This window comes from Trachypithecus francoisi, unplaced genomic scaffold (genome assembly GCF_009764315.1).
Source record: "Trachypithecus francoisi isolate TF-2019V2 unplaced genomic scaffold, Tfra_2.0 Contig01228, whole genome shotgun sequence".
NCBI classification, from domain to species: Eukaryota; Metazoa; Chordata; class Mammalia; order Primates; family Cercopithecidae; genus Trachypithecus; species Trachypithecus francoisi.
The window spans coordinates 1-13021 of NW_022681251.1; the positions used below are offsets into that span (position 1 = coordinate 1).

General features: G+C 50.3%; 1 pseudogene; it reads left to right on the top strand.

Annotated features, from left to right (window-relative positions):
* Window positions 1-4510: 4510 nt before the first annotated feature.
* LOC117091425 lies at window positions 4511-5581 on the top strand (annotated as a pseudogene).
* The last annotated feature ends 7440 nt before the right edge of the window (window positions 5582-13021 follow it).

The following is a 13021-nucleotide window of genomic DNA, read 5'->3' on the forward strand; positions in this document are numbered from 1 at the left end:
GAGCTGAGATCACACCACTGTACTCCAGCCTGGCCAGCAGTGTGAGACTCCATCTCAAAAAAAATTTTAAAATAGGGCATAGAAGTTTCTCCGAGTGGAAGAAGAGAAATGCACACAGGGGAACTGGAGAGCCTGACCAGGTCCCTGGCCCAGCTAGTCCTGAGCTGATGGGACCACGTGCAAAGACCAGATAGAGGCCTCAGGAGCTGAGGGCAGCCCCCAACAGATGGCCAGCAAGGGAACAGACACCTCAGTCCTGCAACCACAAGGAACTAGATTTGGCCAAAAGTACTTGGAAACAATTCTCCAATGAGGAATGCAGCCCAGACCACATGGTGATTTTTGCCCACTGACACCCACGTCAGACTTCTGCCCTACAGAACTGTGAGATGATACAATTTCAATTGTTTTAAGCCACAAAATATATGGAAATGTGGTAAAGCAGCAACAGAAATGAATACAGTGATTTACGTGGAAACACCTAGAAGAGTGTCTGGCACGGTGTTGTCACCTGAGAAGCGTTTCCCGATTTCCTTACATCGCAAGGCAGGGCTGGCCATACTCCATCCAAAAGAGATGATAGACTTGCTCTGACAAAACAGATTCAGCGAATTACAAATGGCCCAGAACACCTACAAATTTCATGTTTCAGGTAAGTGATTGCCTTTCCTTTCACTTAGAAACCTCCCAATGCTCATCTTACTGATAAACTCTAAGGACCAGGCAGGAGACTAAGCACCAGACAAACCCAGCCCCAGATGCCCCGAGGGAGCCCATCCCAGCACTCACTCCGCTGCACTGAAATGATGTCCAGGTCAGTTTATCCCACTAGACCAAGAATTCCAGCTCTCCATGTGTGAGTCATCAGTGCTGCCTCTGCATCTCTGCTTCTACGACGGTGCTTCTGCACTTCACGGGAAATCTGTATCAATGTTTGTCAACACTATATATGACAGTGTAGCTTAATATCTGCACAGAAAGTATAAGTTCTCTGAGGACCAGGGCCGGGTTTATTAGCCTTTGTACTCCCACTGCCACTGTCTGGGACATCAGAGGCACTCGGTAGAAGTTGGTGAAGAGAAAGGAAAGGCAGAGGAGAGACAGGAAAGCAGGACCAACACTGCAGACACAGATTCTGAGGTGGCTGGAGGAGAGGCAGGGCAGAGAAACTTCCTGGATGCTGGCATGGGGTTCACTGTGATACCTGCTGCTGGATTTCAAATGTCAAAGGTGATGCTTTGCTGACCTTGACCTCTGACTGCCCTTTAACTGTCCTTTAGCTTTCCCAACCTCAAGACAGGGCACTTAGAAACTGCAATGTCAAGAAATTATGCTTCATTAAAGCATGGGAATATTATTTACATGGACCTTCATTACTTCATTTTTTACATGGGAATGTAAATAATTGAAGAGATTGTTAAAGACTAAATCATGCACATTCTATAACTTTGTAAAATATTAATGATAACTGAAACACAAATTTTGATGGTCCCCAAAAATGCTAAAATATAAAACAATACTGGCCAATTAAAGATAGAAAACAATCCTAATGAAGCTCCCCAACAGACACATTAAAACTTGTCTGTACATTGAACATTTGGGATTTCAAAGGAAAACCCAGATTCATTCCATTCTTAATACGGCATTTAAAAAAAAAATCTTAGGTAATACAATATTTCATTTAAAATTTACAAAATTCCATTACATTCATGATTTCATTTCATCCTCAGAACAGTCTCCTGAGTTAGGCAGAACAGGTATTACTAACAACTAACTCCATTTTACAGGTGACCGAACTGAAATACTTGGACTTAACAAAAGCTTTAATAGGGCCACATAGCGAAACCAAATCCTCTGCTCAAAAGAACTAGAATAAGTTATCTTTTACATATTATTCATACTTATATCCTGTCAACATGCAAAAATGTTTTGAGGTAGCCTGCAATAATAGACACCTATCTAATAAAAACATTAAAATGAAAAACAGGTGGGAAAAAAAACAGCAGGTGACATGGGAGACAGACAAAAGTAGATACCAAAGACTGAGACTTAGAATCTAAGAAAACTTCATCTCTGACCTTCCAGTTCCAGGGAGATAATACTAAAGGAAACAAGATGGTTTATAGACTCATAAACTGACAAAAGAGAGGTTGCATCAGTTCTTAACTATGAAACACTCCTGGCAGCCACAGCAAATCTCTAGGACAACATAGCAATGGCATCAAAGCAAGAGTATACTTCAGTGATAGAGTGAATTAAGTTCCCTATTTGGGACCCAGGCCAGGGCTAGAGAAAAGAACTCTGAAATGTAGAGCTAAAAAATATAGCCTCTGTCGGCCAGGCACAGTGGCTCACACCTGTAATCCCCAGCACTCTGGAAGGTCGAGGCGGGCAGATCACGAAGTCAGGAGATGGAGACCATCCTGGCTAGCACAGTGAAATCCTGTTTCTACTAAAAATACAAAAAATTAGCCGGGCGTGGTGGCAGGCGCCTATAGTCCCAGCTGCTTGGAAGGCTGAGGTAGGAGAATGGAGTGAACCCAGGAGGCGGAGCTTGCAGTGAGGGGAGATCCTGCCAGTGCGCTCCAGCCTGGACAACAGAGCAAAACTCCGACTCCAAAATATATATATATATACACACACACACACACACACATATATATATATAAACCGTGTGTCTTCTCCATACCCAAGTGTCCCCTTCTGTGAGAGACTTCCTTACACCATTGTGAGGAAGAGAATTTTTCTCTGCTATATTTGCTTGAAAGAATTAAAGGTGTAGGGCAACAATTCTTGGAAATTATGTAGTTTACGATCCTCAAAAGTGAGAAAAATGAAGCCCAGAAGAGAAGACCTTCCAGGAAAATTCCAGAGCCGGAGGTAGACCCAGTACACTGTTTCCGTTTTTGTTTTGAGAGGAAGTCTCACTCTATGGCCCAGGCTGGAGTGCAGTGGAGCCATTTCACTCACTGCAACCTCCGCCTCCTGGGTTCAAGCTATTCTCCTGCCTCAGTCTCCTGAGTAGCTGCGATTACAGGCGCCCACCACCACGCCCAACTAATTTTTCTATTTTTAGTAGAGACAGAGTTTCACCATGTTGGCCAGGTTGGTCTCGAACTCCTGACCTCAAGTGATCCGCCTGCCTAGACCTCCCAAAGTCCTCGGATTACAGGCGTGAGCCACCGCACCCAGCCGACCTGGTAAGTTTTAATCAAGTACTCTGAACTATGCAACAAACACTAGGAAGTAATAGAAAAAAAATTAATCTAAAACCCTCTGGAGAATCAAAGAATTGCAGATTTTAAATAGCATGAATACTTGTATTCATGGTATTGAAAAAGGACCTCGCACTTACCCGCATGTACAAACTGCCTGCCCACCTCTATCAGAGCATTTTTCAAGCTGTGCTACAGTTAACTATGTACTGCCCAAAGCCAATCTGTCCCTGCAGATCATAAGCTCTTAAAGACCAGGACTTCAGCAGAACAAGCAAAACTTCAGAGAGAAGGGAGCCACCGAAACAGAGTTCATAGCAATGGGTCGGCAGGAGCTGATGACTGGAGGTGGGCTGTAGCCTTGGGGTCTGGGACAGCGGAGGGAAGAGAAGGCAAAAGGCCCTGCATGACATGCTACAGGGCTAGGAGCCACAGCTGCAGTGATAGGTTCAGTTTTGTCTCGTATGCCTGTTACTTATACACCATCTCTTGTTCAGAAAGAACTTCAGGTTGAGAATTTGGACTCCTTGAGCCTTCTGCTGTTTGTCTCCGGGACGTTTAACACTCTTAAAAGGGGAAAACTGTTCAGTTTGATTATGCTTCCTGGGACATTACAGGTTTTTCAAAAGTTTGATGAAAGCATTCACCAAGGAGTGATTCCACTTTCTCTGGTGGGTGAGAAATAGGCGTCTGAGGGGCAGCATTAGGTCTCCCCATCAAGCTGAGGTCGGAGTCTCCCCACCTATGGACCTCACCCTGGCTCCCCCCTCATAAATCTGACCTCCAACTGTAACTGCCTTGGCCTCATTCCGTGGGTGTGGATGCTCCTACTTGAAACGCATTTTCAGCCCGCCAAATTCTTGGGAGAGTTTCTTCCACTCTCCAGGTGCTGAGAGCTACAAAGTTCAATCTGGCTTTCCAGATTTTTTTTTCTTCCCATTACTAACGGAAGAAATCAAGAAGCGCCAGGCAGAAGGGCCCTGCTCCCACCAATCAGAGCCCAGCCGAAGGCCAGAGCAGGAAGTGCGGCGGTGGGACGCGCGGTGACAACCCCTCGCCCCCCGGGACCCGCCGGCCTCGGCAGAGGTCGGTGAGGCCGCTGCGCGACAGCTCCGGGCCCGCGCCTTTCGCTTTCTCCCGCCCAGCAAGTGAGAGGATAAATCACGGGGCGGGGGCAGTGTGCCCCCAGCAACCGCGCACCCCGCGCACAGACTCCCCACTACACGCGCGTCCCAGGCGGGGTCGACCCAGACGAGTCACGGGGCGGCGCATAGCCCCACTATCAGGGCAGCCAGGACCCACGCGCGCGGGTCCACGCAGCCACCTAGATAAGTGACAAAACACTCAGGAAGCCATCATGCGGGGCCAGGAAAGAGCCCCCACCCAGAGTCACGGACTCCCTCGTCTGAGGGTCCGCGCAGTCCCCTCGGTGAGTCTGGCGAAGCAGCCTCACTGCGAGGGAGGGCGTCGGAGTCTCCACACGCGGTGACCCGGACCGCATTCCATGAGTGGGTCCATGCAGGGTCCCCTCTGCCGCACGCGGGGACCAGCCAGGCCGCGGAGGACCGGGCAGAAGCCAGCGCCCGGGTCCATGCAGTCCTCTCCGCGGCAGACGTGCGGAGCCGGGGAGCAGTGGGGACCGGCCCGCACCCGCAGGGCGCCCGGGACCCCCGCGCGGGCCCACGGGGTATCGCAGCAGACGCGAAGCCCCCGGTGCCACCCGAGGCGGAGACAAAGCCCAGGCGCACGGACCTGGGGTCCCAACCCCGGACCCTGCGGAGCCCAGCTCGGAGCCGCCACGCCCGGCGCAGAGACCCCCGCCCGGTCCGGAGACCCCGTCGCCCGTCGCCCAGTCTCACCTCGGGCAGCCGCCTCCCAGCCCTAGCTCCTCGCCGCGGCGCCTGGGCCGACTAGAGCGCAGCTGAGCAGCCGACAGAGACGCAGCAGCCTCAACAAGGGAGCCCCTGGGCGGGGCCGCCGCCGCGGCCGCCGCCGCCGCTTCAGCCGGTGTTCCCAGCGCAGGATCAGGCTCGGATCAAGGAGCTGCAGCTGGCGCTGGGCTGAGGCCGGGACACACACCATGCAGGTGTACAGGGCCCCGCCCGCCGCCCGCCGCTCCGCCCCCAACGGAGCCGGGCGCCCAGGGCCCGCCCCCGGCCAATGGGGAGGGAGCTGTGCAGAGAGGGCGGGGCCTTAGGTAACATGGGGAGGTTGGGCCTTAGGCCTTAGGTAACATAGCATATGGTTGTAATCCCAGCTACTCAGGAGGCTGAGGCAGGAAAATCACTTGAACCCAGGAGGCGGAGGTTGCAGTGAGCCGAGATTGTGCCACTGCACTCCAGCCTGGCGACAGAATGAGACTCCATCTCAAAAATAAATAAATAAATAAAGCCCCTTGAATGTAAGAAATGTGGTAAAACATTTACTCTTTCCCATTCCCTCAAACATGAAAAAGCTCACACTGCAGAGAAACCTTAAGAATGTAGGAAATGTGGTCAAGCCTTCAGATTTTCCTGTTTGTCAAAATTTGGGAGGCCTCAGACTGGAGAAAAGCCTTTTCAATTTAAATTTGTGGTAAGGCCTTCAGTTGTGTTAGTTCCTTTGGATGACATCAGCTCATTCCTGAGAAAAACCCTATGAATGTCCAGAATGTGGGAATGTTTCATTTCTCTCATACCCACTCAAGCACATATGAAAATGCACACTGTAGCTGGCTGGACCTTGTAAATACAAGAACGTACACAGGATTAAAACTCTAATAGTTTAGAAACTGCAAGAATATTTTCAGTTTTCACATTCACCTGAAAAGTCATGTGAAATCTCCCACTGGAAAGAAATTCTATAGGTGAAGCTTTTCTAATTTGGAAAGCCTGATGCAAATTAATTATAGTGCAGTGCTTGGAAAAAAATGAATGAAATATTACACAAGTTACACGTAGCCAGTGTGTGAGATTTTCTTATCACTGCTGCTTATCAGCATGCCAAAAGTCGAATCTTCGGACTCAAGTCTTGCCGGCCTTAGACATAATGGCCTTACTGCATGTGGAGCTAACCCCAGGAAGATGGAGTGGCACTCTCTGGAGGATTAGGTGGTCTCCACCAATGTGGCTTGATGGGCTCCTGAACTCTTTCCTGTAACCATGCAGAGAGTCTACACTGCCAGTGATCGTGTGCCTCAACTCTTTAGATGTAGAAACTCAAAATATTCAAAATATTCTGAAACAGTTTCCATTGAAAGGAAAGAGAAAAGAGGTCAGGTGCCACGCTGCGGTCAAGAGAACTAGTAGATGGCTCACAAGAACACTCTGTCGCTACTGTCTGTGCCTCTGTCACAACAAATATCCTGATCCTTTAGTTTTAAGGGTACAGGGCCATTTTCCTCCCTTTCTTACTGGTAGTTCTCAAGATAACTGTATGATATGCTGGGAATGCAATATCCTGATAATCAGGTGACATTGGTCAGAACAGCCCAGGCTCTGTTAGAGTCCCTGCTTGAAACAGAATGTCCTTTAACGCTTGTGTCCAGCAAACCACATCGTGTGAGAAAACCCAAGGTGGGTTCCTTTCTGGGGTCCCTCAGTTGTAGTGCAAGTGAAGCATTTACAGTCAAAACTCCATCCATCTGCTCTGGGTAGCTTTCCTGATCTTGCGGTAGCGGTTCATATTGAATCCCAGACTTCTGTTGTCTTCTGTTTGCTGTTTGTAAGTAATACATTCACTTCATGGAATTTATGTATGAATGTGTTTGGTCTCATTGTACTCAGAAATGTTGGTAGCCATTGCACAGTGAACCCGCCTCATAATTGGTGAAAACACTTATGGCCCCCCTTATGCCACAGCAAGGGGGTTAATTCAATCAAACATAAACTTCCTGTTCATAAAACCCTGTAGCACAATTATTACCATGCGGGAGGCCTTTAACAATGGTGATGCTGATTTGAAGAACTCTGAAGGAAGAAATTGACACAAATGGGTTGGGTACATGGGAATCCCTGATAACTTAAAGCAACCCTTACTCCCCTCTGCCTAAAAAGTGTGGAGAGGCTGGGCGCGGTGGCTCAGGCCTGTAATCTGAGCACTTTGGGAGGCCGAGGTAGGCAGATCACAAGGTCAGGGGTTCAAGACCAGCCTGACCAACTAGGGAAGCCACATTTCTACTAAAAATACAAAAATTAGCTGGGCGTGGTGGCCGGCACTTGTAATCCCAGCTACTTGGGAGGCTGAGGCAGGAGAATTGCTTGAACCTGGGAGGCGGACGTTGCAGTGAGTCAAGACCATGCCACTGCACTCCAGCCTGGGTGACAGGGCAAGACTCCGTCTCAGAAAAAAAAAAAAAAAGTGGATAAGAACTGAAAGAGGTTTAAAATTTCACCTAATTGGAAATGCAAAATAATATTTAAAATACAAAATACAAAAATAATATTTAAAATAAAAGGTTAAGTGAGTGCTCATTGAAATTTATGCCTCCACAAAATAGGTTGTGATTAACTTCCACATTTCTTGAAAGCCACCAAAGTTGGGAAGGCTCCGTGTCTGAAATTCACATGTGGCTCAAATAAGAATCATCCCTGGGGATACCCCAAAGTTTAAATATGGTATCCCCTGTGATATTATCAGGAATGATTGTACATAAAACAGGTTGTCTTCCTTTAACTCTGAAAATCATATTATCTTGCCTAAATTCTCCATAACGCATTGCTCTGCAGTATCCTATAGTGGACGTAGGTTTCCTGATCAATGAACACTAAAATTAAATGTGTGCAATTCCCCTATGTTCTTACCAAAATGGAAATCCTCGAATTCCACCAGTTAGACTAACATGACAGAATGTCAGATTTTTGGAATACGTAAGTTTTCTGTAAGATTATTAGGTATTGATTCCATTTTATTAATAGATATAAATATATTTAGATGACCTATTTCTCCCGTGTTTTAGTCTTAATAGATTGTGTCTTTTAATTCATCCAGTTGGTCTAAGTTACCAAGTTTGTGGGTCATGGAGATTGTAATATTCTTTATTATTTCATCATCCATGGGCTCTCTAATATAAAGATCTCTTTTAATTCTTATGTTATTAGGTTTGTGTCAAAGTAATTGTGGTTTTGGACCATGAGTTTTAAATTTTTATAACTAGGCTGCAACACATCTTTATTCATCAAAATAGAACCCATTACAATGGGCGGGGCGCAGTGGCTCACGCCCATAATCCCAGCACTTTGGGAGGCTGAAGCAGGCGGATCAGGAGGTCAGGAGTTTGAGACCAGCCTGACCAAGATGGTGAAATCCCGTCTCTACTAAAAAGACAAAAAGTAGCCGGGCGTGGTGGCATGTGCCTGTAATCCCAGCTACTCGAGAGGCTGAGGCAGGAGAATCTCTTGAACCCAGGAGGCAGAGGTTGCATAAAAATGAAGGTCCTCTCTTGTCTGCCACAAATTGCCTGTGTGATTTTTGGCAAATATTTAGTCTTCGGGCCCAATTCTGCTTCCTTATAAGGCTCCTTCCAGCTCTGAAATTTTGTAACTCTGGTTTCTACTCAGAGCTTCACTTTCCAACTGCCCACACTGGGCTGTTCTAAAACGTTTGTTTTGCCTCCTGATTTTACTTTCCATGCCTTTTTTGTTCTCCTCCACTTCTCATTACTATCCCATAGTCTTTTGGATTTAAGTTCTTCTAGAAAAGTTCCTCCTTTCTCAGCAATTATTTTTCAGCTTCCGTTGTCTCTGAAAAAAAGATTACAAATGGTCGATTTTATCTTGGAAAGAAGATCCAGAATGTGTTGGCTTCCTGTTTTGTTGGTGAAATGTCTAGAGCTTGGAGATTGGACTTGGGTCAGGATTCCCCACTAAACCTTCCATGAGATAGCTTCAGAGCTGCTGGGCGGGCCGCTATTTCTCTCTCTCTCTGCTGTTTTATTAAACTCAATTAATTTTAAATATACAGGATAGGCCAGATGTGGTGGCTCCAGCCTGTAATCCCAGCACTTCGGGAGGCCACGGTGGGTGGATCACGAGCTCAGGGGACTGAGAATAGCCTGACCAACAAGGTAAAACTCCGTCTCTACTAAAAATACAAAATTTAGCGGGATGTGGTGGTGCGCAACTATAGTCCCAGCCACTCAGGAGGCTGAGGCAGGACAATCGATGGAACCTGGAGGCAGAGGTTGCAGTGAGTTGAGATCCCGCAAGTGCTCTCCAGCCTGGGTGACAGAGCTTGACTTTTATCATCCATCCATTCAGCCGCCATCCATCCACCTGTTCGTCTGTCCATCCATTCATCCAACCATTCTTCCATCATCTATCCATTCACCTGTTCATCCTTCCATCCATTCATCATCCATCCACCCATCTATTCATACATCCATCCAACATCCATCCATCCACTCACCTATTCTTCCATCCATGCATCATTCGTCCATCCACCCACCAATCTATTAAGCCATCCCTCCGTTCATCTGTCTGTCCATTTGTTTATCCATACATTCATGTATCCACCATCTACCCATCCATATGTACATACATCATCTACCCTCCACCCATCCATACATTATCTACTCACCCATACATACACACACACATCATTCCAACCATGCACCCACCCATCCATCCACACATCCATCCACCAATCCGTCCATCCATCCATCCAAGCATTCATCTATCCACACACCCATCCATCCATGTGTCTATACATCTGCTCATCCATTCATCCATCCATCTACTCATTCCTAAGCCACTGCTGAGCACCTGTTGTGTGCCTTTTCCCTCCCTCCAACTGGTTCCCTCACATCCTCCCCCAGTGGCCAGCATCTTCTTCCTGAGGGCAGAGGTGTGGCCCCTCACAGTGCCTAGCACCTGCTGGTATACAGCACATGCTCAAAGAATGGGACCACTCAGTTAACACACAGGAGAACTTGCTCCAAGCGACACGTGGTACATCTCCTTACAAAATGAACCTATCATAGCGGCTGTTTTCAGAGGCTTTCCCAAACAGTGTGATCTGGAACAAATTGTGAAGCCCACGACCCTGGTGAAGTTTTCATTATTGAGCACCTGCTGTATACCTCCTTGAGCTGAGGAGAAGGATCAAGAGCTCATTGCCAAGAGGGGACCAGGCCCACCCACAAACACTGTTGATGGGTGGCCCTGAGCTGTGGCAGGGATGTGGCAACGGAGAAAGGAACCAGGGGATGGGTTCCCAGCAATCTGGGGACCACGGAGACTGTTTGAGTGCAGGGGGGTGGGCTAGGGCTAGCCCTGGTGGTATGATTCACAGGTGCCAGGCTCCTGGGCTGCAGCTGCTCAGTCACCTCCTGGCACTCGGGTGCATCAGTTCATTGTCCTCATGCCAATGGTGGGGCAGCCCTAATGCACAGGTCTGAAAAATGCTCGGTGTACCTGCAGTGTGTGAGAGGAAGGAGGCTGGCGAAGGTGGGTGTGGCCACCTCACCAGGTGTGGGTCTTGAGGGATTCTGCCTCCTTTCAGGTGGCACAGAATGTGGTCCTGTACACAGGCGACTCCAACCTGGGGTGGAGCTGTTTGAGACAGCTGGAGACATCTTCAATGGGGCCTGGGAGCGGGAGAAATCCGTGTCCTTCTACCAGGTGAGCTGGCCTGTGGGCTGATGTGGTTGGGCCTCGGGGGGGGGCACCTGGAGGGCTGAGGCACAGGTGTGGCAGGGCAGAGGCCTCCCACCTGGAGGCAGGGCCACCCATGCACATGCTTAGTTTCCCAGTGGTCTCACCGGGAATGATATTGACAGTGCCCGTGCCCGGGACAAACACTTGGGACCTGGACATGACTATGGCTCTACCCTTGCCTAGTGATCCCACGGGGAATGATATTGACCGTGCCCCTGCCCGGGACAAATGCTCGGATCTGGACATGACAGTGGCTCTACCCTTTGCACCTGATGATCTCAAGCAACCATGAGCGGGAAGTCCTGTCCCCATCTTCCAGATGAGGAAGCTGAGGCTCAGAGAGGCACAGGGACATGTCAAAGGACACACAGCATGTCAGTGGGAGACCCAGGGCCAGAGCCCAGACCTGCATGCACCCCGAAACGGGGACGGCTTCTCCCTTCCTCTGAGCTCACGGTGTGGCTCAGCTCTGGGCACAAATAAATGTGGTGTTTTTAGAGCAGAGAAGAGTGCTGGCTCCCCCAGTCAGACCCCCGGTGCCCTGGTGGGAGAGGCTGGTCTGAGGCTGCCAGGTGTAGCTGGATGGGCCTCAGATGACTCTTCAGCCCCCAACTTGGGTGTCTGAACCGTGCGTTATCCCAGAGCACAGAGCTCTGTGGAGGTGCAGGGGTAACTGGGGCGTGGGAAGCTCCAAGCACATGTTTGAGCTCTGAGGAGGGCTCTGGGCAAGGTGGGTGCTGCGGGAAGCCTGACCCCACCTGCCTGTGTGGTAGGACCGAGTCCTGCCCCTGGCAGTGACTACGGGCAACTGCAAGGTGAGCCGCAGCTGTGCAAGAAGCCAGTGGCACTGCTGGAAATGCTGGAGGAGCCCCAGGAGGGCTTGGAATTTGCCCACATGGCCCTAGCTGTCAGCATCACTCTGGTTAAGTCCCCTGAGCGCCCGCCCTGCCAGGACCCACACTTTGCCAGAGCCGAGCCTCCATGTCTGCGGGGCAGGAGCTGAAACAGCTGCTGGATTTTCCCAGTCTCCTGTCCAGGCAGGCAGATCTACCTAGCTGGCTTCCCTGTCTGGCCGTGGGGCACAGCCCGAGGTCTCTCACGTAGCGCAGAGCTCCCTGCCTGGCTGAGCTCTGCTTCCTCTGTCTCTTCCTGCTGCTGATCACAAGGGCCGCCCAGTGTGCCCTCTGCCTTCCAGGCATGCCAGGCATCTCGGTCCCTGTATGTGCCAGGCTGAGTGGCACATTCCCTTTGTCTTGTGCCCTTTCCACCCTCATCAACCACACAACTCTCTGGCTGATGAAATCCCAGTTCCCCTTCCAGCAGCCTGCCCCTTAAGGCCGGGCATCCCCTGGTGCTGTGCCAGGTCGTCTGTCCTCCTCCAGAGACAGGGAACCCTGGGCAGGCCGCATGTCCCAGCGTCTTGTGCCCTGGGGCCCAGTACAGAGTAGGTGTGCAGCTGTGTGGGAATGCATTGAATGCAGGCTCCACGGCACTCGCCCTGCAAAGGGGAGGACATCGGAGACAGCCTAGCTGGGTTTGCGCAACTGTGGGGGGACCTGGAGCTCAGGCACGCAGTGACTCCCCAAGATAAGGGGCTCTGATCGTGACACACCCAGGAGGAGTCGGATGTCACGTCTGTGGGTTGCATGGAGCCGGGGTGCCCGGGAGCACCTGGACTGCATGGCTTTTGGGCTACCCTGGTTAAAACCAGTGAGCAAAGGCAGGTGGCTATGTGTAGGAACAGAGCTGGCCCATCCGAGCCCGACTTTGCCAAAGCCTCACAGTAGACAGGGGCAGCCTGCCCAGGGTGCCAGTCTGTACTGAGCAACTCCTTCCTGGAGTCCCGAGACACCTTGAATCTTCATATCACCCAGGAAGGGTGGGGTGGGACCGGTGTCTTACCATCGGGTTCACAGACAGGGGAACCCCAGCTCACGGCAGGTGCAGTGGGGCGGGGCCGCAGCCAGCCAGGCTGAGACCTTGCTGGGTCAGGTCTGTCTCGAGGGGAGGTGCTGTACTCCCTCTGCCTCCAGCCCTGCAGGGGTGGAGAGCTGGGACTGGCAGACTCAGACCTGGGGTGTCTCCACCCCTCTGCCCAGCAGGCACCCGCCCCTCCTCCGCATCGCACCGGCACCGTGTCAGTGCTCCTTATAGGCTGAGGGGCCAGGGCGC